This window comes from Mytilus edulis, chromosome 3, assembly GCF_963676685.1.
Source record: "Mytilus edulis chromosome 3, xbMytEdul2.2, whole genome shotgun sequence".
NCBI lineage: Eukaryota > Metazoa > Mollusca > Bivalvia > Mytilida > Mytilidae > Mytilus > Mytilus edulis.
The window spans coordinates 103,078,565-103,090,774 of NC_092346.1; positions in this window are offsets into that span (position 1 = coordinate 103,078,565).

A 12,210-nucleotide genomic window follows, 5' to 3' on the forward strand; every position below is an offset into this window, starting at 1 on the left:
GCCGAAAATGCGTACATTTTATATAAAGAAATAAAATAGTTAAAGACTAAACAATTGAACAGGACCCCTTTTCTAGGTTTATTTTTTCGTACTGTTAACACATTATTTCAGGTAAAAGGTGGTGATAATTAAATATGAGTAAAAGATGTCATGTTTGTCATTGTAATACTTCTCACAAAAAAAATATGATTCGATTTTAAAATTGCTTTGTAAGTATTATAAGTGACGTCCATCTTAGTGTAACCACAGGTGTTGTATTGTATTGAAATAATTAAAACTTAGATGTTTGTTCACAACTGCATTCGGGGCAAATCCTAGTCCGTGATCGCACTACGATCTCTAAAAAAAATAGAATGAAATTCAAAACAGTGTAGCTGTGGCCATTGATTGACACATTAAAATCATCCATTGACTGGGACAATTTAGGTGAACGTTTGTATGTAACGACCAATGCTCACTATGTACTTTTCAAAGACACTTAAACTATGGGGTTACCAAAGGTTCTCAACACCTAAATAAAGTAATTCGAAAAATTAATCAGGAATAACAAGATATTTTGATTTATATCAATTATATAAATCAAAACACAAAGGTTATTCCTGATTAATTTTTTGAATTATTTTATAATTAAAGGTGTTAAGAAACCTTTGGTGACCCCACAGTTTAAATGTCTATCGTAGGTACGTCGTGAACAGTGGTCGTTACAGACAAACGTTCACGTAAATTGTCCCAGTCAATGGATGATTTTAATGTGTCAATCAATGGCCACAGCTACACTGTTTTGAATTTCATTCTAATGCTATTAGCGATCGTAGTGCAGTATGGTAATGTTACGGTCTTGATGAGGTCTTGGTATTCGTGTTGAGAGTAGCCAACTTTAATTTAAACATGTTCAAAACAGTCGTGATGCGTTCATGGCGAAATCAGGTCGCAGTTCTGTGCTAGTCATAGATTTTTTTAGCCGTGGAACTGTCAGGATCAGTTCCAGGTTGAACTGTGTAAATCAGTTCTAGGTAGAATTTACCAATGACCAAATCAGTTCTTGGTTAGAACTGTTCTAAGCTAGAACTGTGTTAAAAGTGTCAGGAGATAGTTTCACATGTGTCCGCTAGAACAGTTCTCCTTCAGATTATGACAGTTAGAGGTAATCTCCATTGTATGTACATCTCCTTTGCAATTATCTATTTTAAATAAGAATAACTTTGATGAAATGAATGAATTTAATGATTATCCATTTCTGAATATTAATTCAGTTTTCTTTTTAAATATTTTAAAACTGGATTCGACGTAGCTAAATTGTGGGAGATAATTAGTTTGAACTCTGGCCTGGTCAACTTAAATTCTAAAAAAAAAAATTGTGTGTGTCTATGCTAAGCATGCGATATCTGCTAAAAACTGTGGTCACACCTTACCAGATAGCTTGAACGAACGCCGAAAGGATAAACAAAAGTTTTACATTTACAAATGGAAACTAACGGCCTTATTAATAATTTTAAAAACGAACGAAAAACATATATGTTACACATAAAAAAATAAATAAATTCTAGCCCTGGAGATGTCAATTACAACATTATTGACGTTAAAGATTCTGTGCAAAACTGCATGTCAAACGCTATCTCCAGCGTTAGAACTTTTAATTGGGATCCCTCTAACATGTTTAACCCCGCCACATTATTTATGTATGTGCCTGTCCCAAATCAGGAGCCTGTAATTCAGTGGTTGTCGTTTGTTTATGTGTTAGGGAGCTACCATTTGATTTATATATGGGGGGGGGGGGGGGGATGAAAAATTTTGTTCTGCATTTTTTTTTAGTTGTAATCTCTGTCCTGCCTTTTTATTTTTCACTCTATTCGGTCCTGCCTTTTTTTTTTATTAGTTTATCCTGACTTTTTTTACCTAAATTGTCATCCTGCCTTTTTTTTTGCAAAGTGTCTCATCCTGCCTTTTTTTTTACTCAAACTCCTGTCCTGCCTATTTTTTTTCTAATTTCATCCTAGCCCCCCCCCCCCCCCCCCCCTAAAAATCAAATGGTAGCTCCCTTACATATTGAATCATATTTGTTTTTTATTATTATTTTTTTAAAATAAGGCCTTTAGTTTTCTGTTTAAATTGTTTTACATTGTCATATCGAGGCCTTGTATAGCTGACTATGCGGTATGGGCTTTGCTCATTGTTGAAGGCCGTACGGTGACCTATGGTTGTTAATGTCTGTGTCATGTTGGTCTCTTATGGACAGTTGTCCCATTGGCAGTCATACAACATCTTCCTTTTTATAGTTGAAGATTTCATTCACCAGAAGATCTCAACATTGTTCCAGAATATCTCAACCGATACCAGAAAATCTCAACATGACATACTTTATAACATATTTTGCATAATGAAATTATATTAGTAAAGAAAAAGAACAAACTATAATTTTATGTTTATAATGTTTTAGAAAAATACTAATTTACTGATATGTATGCTAGTTTATCAATGATATCACTGTCATTTTGTCAATAGCTGACTGCACTGGCCACATTTACCTGCTAGAGAAAAGTCATTACGGTGTCATTTTAAATCCTATTCATTTGTGTTATACACGAGACAAACTGTAATTCAAATATCTCTGGCATGACATTCTCCGATTTTACAAAAAAACGCATTGATTTTCAGTAAATTGACGAAAAGTCGACCTACCCTGTGTTTATTTTGAATATTTTGAACCAGAAAAGCTCAACAGGAAGTGCCAGAATACTTTTTTCCGTCTCAACATTTGGTTGAGATTAGATGGTTTACCAGGCGTGATTTCCATAAAAAAATATTCTGATTCACCAAATGAATTTGAGTTATCACTGTTTATTCTAAAGAAAAATATGAAAAATTATCCATGCCAGAAAACTCGGAGGCTTCTAATTTGTATGCAAGACATGTTTTGTCATCAAGATTCATCAGTTAAATGTAATTAGCTGTAGATGTATAATAGTGGACAATAGGCGATTTAAACTGTAACTGAGTGAACTATCAAGTGATACCCAGGTGTTTGTATATTTTGCCTTCTGCAGACATTCACATCAACAGGTCGAGAACTCTAGATTTTCTGACGTCAGTATATATTTGCATAGTAATTTCCAAAACACAAGGCCAATATGGCCTTGAAAAACTGACCAATCGACTCAATGAACTTCAATGCATTGTGGGCTACTACGAGTAAACTACTACTTAAAACACGTGGAATTAGTGGGAAAACAGTCAATTAATATATCGTCTGGGACTCTCATTACCAAAGTTATTATTCTGCAAATATGTTTAATGTAAAATATATAACGTAATCTTCAATTTGCATGCTCAGTTAAAAAAAATATTGTTTATTGGCTTCACGATTCGACTTTCTTTTTCGCCTTGCAAAAGTAGTTGAACCGGTTTTGTGCATTGTTATGAATTAAACCTGCATTAATTTCACGACATGACACAGTGAAATATCCAATGAAGTGACCACTGTCCAGTAAGAAAATCATTTGAGCTCTTTCAAACCTGTATAATGTCATTGCAAAATCATTTCTGCCTAGAAAAACACGAAACTTTCATTGAAACACTTCTTTCTGTACTGAATGTGTATTTTTTTTATCAGGACCTGAACTAATAGTAAGAACATCATAATATTCAGTATGCTAAAAAGAAGTGTTATGAAAGCGGCAGGGGAGGGTCCAGCCATTTTAAAAAGGGGGGTCCTAACCCTGGACAAAAGGGGAGGGGGTCCAACTACATTTCCTCATCCAAATGCACTGATTGTCCAAAAAAAAAGGAGGTCCATCCCCCGGAACCCCCGCCCCCTGGATCCGCCACTGAGCGGGTACGGTATAATAGCTCAATACATTTTTTTATAGTTTCATCCATCGATACACCGTTTGTTGCTAATTTTATCACAAAATATACCTCAGAGGTCTTTTATCGTTCGGCTGCTGTCCTGTTGACATGTAAAATATCTCCAATATTAAAAGTCTCTGGATCATAGTGGGTGCCATATTACCTATTATTTTTTTTTCTAAAACGTGCTTTGTATATAGAAATAGGAAGATGAGGTATGAGTGCCAAATGAGACATCTTTCCAACAAAGACATAATTTAATAAAGTAAGCAGTCATAGGTCCAATGCTGAAAAGTAAGCTATTAATGACCCAAAAATTACTTGTGTAAAACAATCCAAATTATAAAAAAAAACAAAAAAAACGGCCCAATTAAATATATAAAAGGACAAGAAATCTATCCCATCAAAAATTATATTGTATAGGAGCCTGTATTTCAGTGGTCGTCGTTTGTTTATGTGTTACATATTTGTTTTTCGTTCATTTTTTTTTTATATAGTTAAGGCCGTTAGTTTTCTCGTTTGAATTGTTTTACATTGTCATATCGGGGACTTTTATAGCTGACTATGCGGTATAGGCTTTGCTAATTGTTGGAGGCCGTACGGTGATCTATAAATGTTAATTTCTGTGTCATTTTGGTCTCTTGTGGACAGCTGTCTCATTGGCAACCATACCACATCTTCTTTTTTTATTATAGATCCAACGCTGCAATTTTCAAAAAACATATCAAATGTTCCACCTTGTCGCACATACATATGGATAAAATCATTACAGCTTATTTCCTAATGCATGTGGAGCAAAACCTTGGTTAGTTTGCTTGCTTTGTTTGTATATTGTACAAAATATAAAATATACAAGTTAAACTATGCCTATATATATGTATTGTTAAAAGATGTCAATCTTATTTTCAAAGCTTGTATAAACAACTATACAAACAAAGCAAGCAAGCCAACCAAAGTTTTACTTTGCAGGTTTAAGAAATCAGCTGTAGTGATTTTATTCAGTTTGGCAAATGTCCGAGCCCGTTAAAAACGAACAAACTGAAACTACAGTTGCTGACTTCACTACCTTCAAAAAAAAAAGGGAACAGTTTGGAAGTCCCATATACTGAAATGTGACCAACAAAAATACTTATAGATTTTGTTAACACTGCCATGTATGTAAATATTTCTTCGCCTTTTTTACGAACACAAAATTCAAGGACAGCAGTAAGTTTGTCTCATGGGTAATTGTGTTTTTTCGCTGTTGTTTCGTTGCTTCTGGTGGACAAATACATGAAATCTCTGTGCCATCGTCAAACATGTAAATGGCTATATATCGGGTAATTCAAACCCTTTTTTCTTCGCATAGAAACAACTCTTCGTTAATCTGAGCATAGAAGTAATACTTTATATAACGAACTATAAATGAGGATACACAAAATGAAAAACTAAGCGAAATTGTGAATCCCGCATTGCACGAAAAAATGTGTTGTATTTCAGTAGATAACACGTGTTCTTGGTTGATTGTAAACACGTAGTACTTAGTCCATCATGCATTGTGACTCATTTAGTGGATTGGTCAAAAACCTAGGTAAAAATAAATTGCGTCACATGTAAATAAACAATTACTTGTGCGAGAACATCAGTATGCTAATTTATGCATTTCCATATAAGGTAGTGGTCCCGACCTGATCAAGGCCAGGTAAGATTTTCAACATTCTGAATAATAAAATGCATATGACTTTCATATATCTACATGTAGATCAAGCCATGCCTTTAAACTTTTCTACATGCACTTGTTTGTCTGTACTCATGATAGATTTTGTGATATATACATTGAACATATTTGTAAACGGAATGTGCATCTTGTGCAGAAAATTTGTTCCTTAATTGTTGATATTATGTATAGCTGCCAAGTATATGAAACAAACTTCATGAGTTTTCTATGTATTTTTTTTTAATATATTGAGCGATTTATTTTCTGATGTAATGGGTTTTGTATTGGATTGCTTTTACTGATAAATTCCTCATGTGTAAGTTCAGAAGACTGTCTTGTCACAAAACCATGTTGGCACAATGTTTTCCGAAGTTCCAGTTTTTGAATCAACTAGGGGAAATATTTGCCCATTGCAAGTGCAGTGAAAGAGGGGCGAAAGATACTAGAGGGACAGTCAAATCATAGATAAAAAAAATAAACTGACAACGCCATGGCTAAAAAAGAAAGAGACAAACAAACAAATAATAGTACACAAGACACAACATAGAAAACTAAAGACTAAGCAACACGAACCCAAATAAAAACTGGGAGTGAACTCAGGTGCTCTGGACGGGTAAACAAATCCTACTCCACATTTGGCACCGGTCATAAGGGAGGTTTAATAACTTCTTTGCTAGCAGCAACCCTCTATCAAGGAAATCATGATAGGAAATACAAGCGCTGGAATATCGTATTAATTCGGAGATATTTTCTCCGTATGCAAGCCTTCTGGAATGTTGCTACATAGAAATGGAAAGTTCACAATTGGGAAGCTGAAATCATCTCTTTTGTCATAAAGTTTTGTTTTCAACCGACCCTCATTGTCAATTTCTAGGTGTAAGTCAAGATATGTGCAGACTTAACTTTATCTGTTGTATCCTTTATCTCTAGTTCGATTGGATAGATACGTTCAACATCGTCACCAAATTTTGAATTATTTAGTGAGAGAACATCATCTATTAAGCGGAAAGTAAAGTTTAAGGATTTGCTAACTTCTTATCTTTCTTCCTAAAAAGTTCCTGAACGAAGTCAGCCTAATAAAGAAATATGTCGGCAAGAAGATGGGGGCACAAATTGGTTCCTATTGGAATGTCGACAGTCAGTTGAAAACACGTCCTCCAAACGTAAAAAATATGTTGTCAATCTAGAAATCAAGCATCTTGATAATGTCAGTTTCAGAGAATTTTTAGTTTGAATCAGAGTATTTCTTTACAAAGTAGGATTTATCCCTCCCCAAGACAAGTAACTTGTTTCTACGTTGGCCATTCTTTTTTTTTATGAAACAATACAATACCAACTCTTTCAATTTGTCTTTTAGTTTGGAATGGGGAATACTTGTGTTAAGTATAGAAACATCAAATGTTTTAATGCTATTGCAAGATAAGAGTCTTAGATTGCATGTACTATTACAGAGTGACTATATATAGATTTTCAAATTATGTCCTGAACAAGAACTTTAGAAGTACGTCAAGTGTAGTGTGAAACATTCTCTTCCTCAGTTCACATCTAAGTAATTTATGTAAGGAAAGCCAACAGAGTGTACCAGTGTTCAAATGTCATTAATCGATTGAGAGAAAACGAATTCATGTTACAAATTTAAACCAAGGGAAACGCATCAACTTTAAGAGGAAAATAAATAAACAACACGAACACTAAAATGCAACAAAATCAAACGCCAACATACGTAGAAACGAACTATTTGATAACAACTGCCATATTCCTGACTTGGTAAAGGACATTGTAAGAAAACAATGGTAGATTGAACCTAGTTTAATGGCTAACCAAACATCCCGCTTTAAAACAATGTTATAAAGATCGTTGAAATGACAACACTACGTGACAGAAATACAACACAAAGACGCAAGAACATTCACCACAGAGAAACCAATTATGTTATTTCGTGGATAATCATTGTAATGCATGTCAACTGGTTTTTGAAGAGTGCCTTTGGAAAACACCATAGAGACATTAAAGTTTTTAAAATGTGCATCTGGTGCAAACATAATGCACTGTTAATATTAAAGACTAATGGATTACTATAAAATTAGGAGATAAGTGATTGCCAATCAGACAACAATTCATCCGAGACCAATTGATGTTCTATTAGATGTTCACAACTAAAGGTCGCCGTGCATTGCAATTTTCATATTCTATAGAAATATATACAATTGTTAAATTGACACCACTTGTAATTTCTAATGTTGAATGCTATTAAAAGGAAAATTATTAAGACATTTATTTGGGTCATTAATGCTCTTCAACGTTGTAAATGTTTGGCTTTATAACTATGTTGATCTGAGCGTCACTGATGAGTCTTATTTAGACGAAACGCGCGTCTGGCGTATTAAATTATAAGCATGGTACATTTGATAACTATTCCAAATAAGTGACATAGTCATTTATCATTATGAAGGCAGATGAAAAAGGGAGCTGAATTTTTTTTTTTTTTTTATTACAGCACTGTCATTTTTTAACCTTTGATAACTATTGACTCCACTGGATCTATGCCACTGCCAGTGGACGTTTCGTCCCCGATGGTAACACGAGCACTTCAGTGTTAACATGAATATCAATTATATGGTAATTTTATTAATTTCCTGTTTACAAAAGTATGAATTTTTCGAAATACTAAGGAATTTTGTATCCCAGGCACAGATGATCTTAACCGTATTTAAAACAACTTTTTAGAAAATTGGGTCCTCAATGCTCTTCAATTTTGCATTTGTATGGTTTTACAACTATTTTGATCTGAGCGTCACTGATGAGTCTTACATATGTAGACGAAACTGGCGTCTGGCGTATTAAATTATAAGCCTAGTACCTATTTTAATTCTAGAGAATTAAGTTATAAAATTTACAAGTGAATAAAAATAAACTCATCATAGATACCAGGAATAAAATTTAATATCTACGCCAAACGCTCGTTTCGTCTACAAAAGACTCATTAGTGACGCTCGAATCAAAAATGTTATAAAAGGCCAAATAAAGTACGAAGTTGAAGAGCATTGAGGACCAAAAATTCCTAAAAAGTTTTGCCAAATACAGCTAAGATAATCTATTCCTGAGGTAGAAAAGCCTTAGTTTTTCAAAAATTCAAAGTTTTGTTAACAGTTAATTTATAATTATGAACATATCAATGATAACTCAAGTCAACACAGAAGTGCTGACTACTGGGCTGGTGATACCCTCCAGCAGTGGCATCGACCCAGTGGTTGCAAATAAACTCATCATAGATACTAGTACCATGAATAAAATTTAATATTTACGCCAGACGCGCGTTTCGTCTACAAAAGACTCATCAGTGACGCTCGAATCAAAAATGTTATAAAAGGCCAAATAAAGTACGAAGTTGAAGAGCATTGTGGACCAAAAATTACTAAAAGTTTTGCCAAATACCGCTAAGGTAATCTATTCCTGAGGTAGAAAAGCCTTAGTTCTTTTTCAAAAATTCAAAAGGACTTAACATTGTATTTAGCGAAGAACTTTTGAATGCTGAAAACATAGCCCTACAAGAACAATTCAGGATATGGAAAAAGTCAAAACATGGAATAGGGTAATTTCAGGACTTCCGTGGTCTGTTTATTGTTCCATGATCATCAGAAACATTTGACTCATCCGATAGTTCCGCAATAAAGCAGATCACCAAACCATGAGTTTCATGGTAAGTTAAAATCACACCTTTATATTTTTGTTTTGTTTTGTTGTCTGATTGTACCGATGAACACTTAATCAATGATGTTACTATATATTAGGTGATAAATCACTATGTTTATATTTATTTCTAATATTTATCAAAGGAGTAGGTTCGGTAAGGGCCAATTTTGGCTCAGGTTCATATCTAGTTCTTCGTGTAGCTCGGTGAATGTGATGAATATTTTCAACTCTTACTCCGCGACGTATACGCAGTCATAATACATTACCTACTCTCCATGATGTTTCTATTAATGACTTGCTGCCATTTGTACAATAGCTGTTATGTTCATCACATTTACCACTTTCAAAACGTCATTCTCTGTTCAATTTATGTTTGGAAACCCTCATTCAAACCAATACAAACTTACAGCTATCATTTCGGATAATGCAAGTCACAGACTTTTTAAACCAGATCGCATTGGAAAAGATGAAAAAGAAAAAAATTCTTTTCTTGAACTTTTCTTTGCCAACAAAGGTCTCGATTGCGTCAACTTAGTCAATATCCTTCATCATAAATTAGTTCAGTCGAAAATACCTCCTTATTTCAAAGATCAGTATGTACCAATCATTTCTTATACCTATACCATACCAATTGCAACACAAACTTCAATTACAAGCACGTTTTGCAGGATCTCAATATTGACGACTTCAAGGCTTAACCTCCGGATTACACTTGTGCTAGTTTCTAATTCACATATAATCTGGCTGGCCACGTTATTACCGGTGATCTCAACATTGTCAATAACACTTCCCTGCGAAATGTGTTATCCAAAGGTTCGAATAATCGTGAGCCTTAATCCATCAATTGGAAATACAATTTCAAAATACTGATTGATTCAGTCGAGGATTATCCCAGGCGCGAAGACGTAGATACTCTTTCAGAATGGATTAAGGCTGTGAGGTCGTTGATTCAAATCAGAATTAAGAAACTGATTGGGCCTATCAATAACTATGCTACGTCAATCTTTAAAGAATCAAGTGTTGCAAAACACTTGTCCTACCTCCATGAAAAATATGTTGTTGCCCTCGTAGATAGAGCCCCAAACAACATCGTTTTTATGTCTAAAATTCATTACATAAATGGATTAGGTATTGACAATTCACTTGGAAACTGAACATAAACCCCCACGACACTTACCAAAGAGGAAATCCTGGATAATCATAGGTCTGTTTTATGTTCCTATGGAATTTTAACCAAAGAGGAAGAACTGGATATCCATAACTGTATTGGATACGTAAACTACATAAGTGTCCTTACAAACAACGCTATATTGCTGGGTCTCCCAAGTGCTCCACGAAACATCTTTCTGAATTATTAACATCTATTTTATCAGCGATCAAAGCCGGGCTTCAAAGTTTTTGTGAAACTGCATATTCTAGAGGTGGCGTGAATCAGATGGGGATACTAAAAAAAATCCAAAGAGTACACACAATCTAAGACTCTTTCATCTAGCAATAGTATTAATACTTTGACTCTCCTACACTTGACACATCTACACTCTACGCCATCACAAGTTGACCGTCATGGAATAACCGTTTCACAAATGATATCGGATACGTTCCTTACGTCGTAACTACAATCCCCTTCCCTTTCATGAATGTAACCTACCGAATAAGACTATTTACCGGATTTGTTATAACATAAGCAACACGACGAGTGCCACATGTGGAGCAGGATCTGCTTACCCTTCCGGAGCACCTGAGATCACCCCTAGTTTTTGGTAGAGGTTCGTGTTGCTTATTCTTTAGTTTGCAATGTTGTGTCATGTGTACTATTGTTTGTCTGTTTGTCTTCATTTAATTTTAGCCAGGCGTTGTCAGTTTGTTTTTGATTTATGAGTTTGACTGTCCCTCTGGTATCTTTCGTCCCTCTTTTACACAAGTATTCCACTTTCCAAGCTAAAAGACAAATTGAAAGGGTTGGTATTGCTTTGTTTCATCAAAAAGAATGGCCAACAAAGATACAAGTACATTGTCTTAGGGAGGGATAAATCCTACTATGTAAAGGATCACAATGATTCAAACAAAATAATCTTTGAAACTGACATTACCTAGATGCTTGATTTCTTGTTTGACAACATATTTGTTACGTATGAAGGACGTGTTTTTTAATAGACTGTCGGCATTCCAATGGAAACCCAATTGTGCTCTTCTTCTTGCCGACTTGTTTCTTTATTATTATGATGCTGACTTCATACAGGAACTTCTTAGGATAAAAAATAAAAAAATAGCAATATCCTTAAACTTTCCTTTCCACTGAATAGATGATGTTCTCTCACTAAATAATTCAAAATTAATTTAATGATGATGTTACGCGTCTGGCGTACTAAATTATAATCCTGGTACCTTTGATAACTATTGAACGCATCTATCCCATCGAACTAGAGATAAAGGATACAACAGATACAGTTAATTTAAGCTTCCCATTTCTAAGTAGCAACATTCCAGCAGCGCCTGCATACGGAGAAAATATCTCCCAATTGATACGATATTCCAGCGCTTGTATTTCCTATCATGATTTCCTTGATAGAGGGTTGCTGCTCACAAGGAAGTTTTTAAACCAAGAGTTCCAAATGTTGAAGTTGAAATCACGCCATCACGAGTTGGTTGACCGTTATGGAATAACCGTTTCACAGATGATATCGGATATGAGATCACCCCCCAGTTTTAGGTGGGGTTAGTGTTGCTTAAACTTTAGTTTTCTATGTTGTGTCTTCTGTACTATTATTTGTCTGTTTGTCTTTTTATTTTTAGTCATAGCGTTGTCAGTTTATTTTCAATTTATGAGTTTGACTGTCCCTCTGGTATCTTTCGTTCCTCTTTTCTTAAGTTTTAACTACAATCCCCTTCCCTTTTTATGAATGTGACCTACCGAATCAGACTATTTACCGGGTTTTTAATAATATGAGCAACACGACGGGTGTCACAAGTGGAGC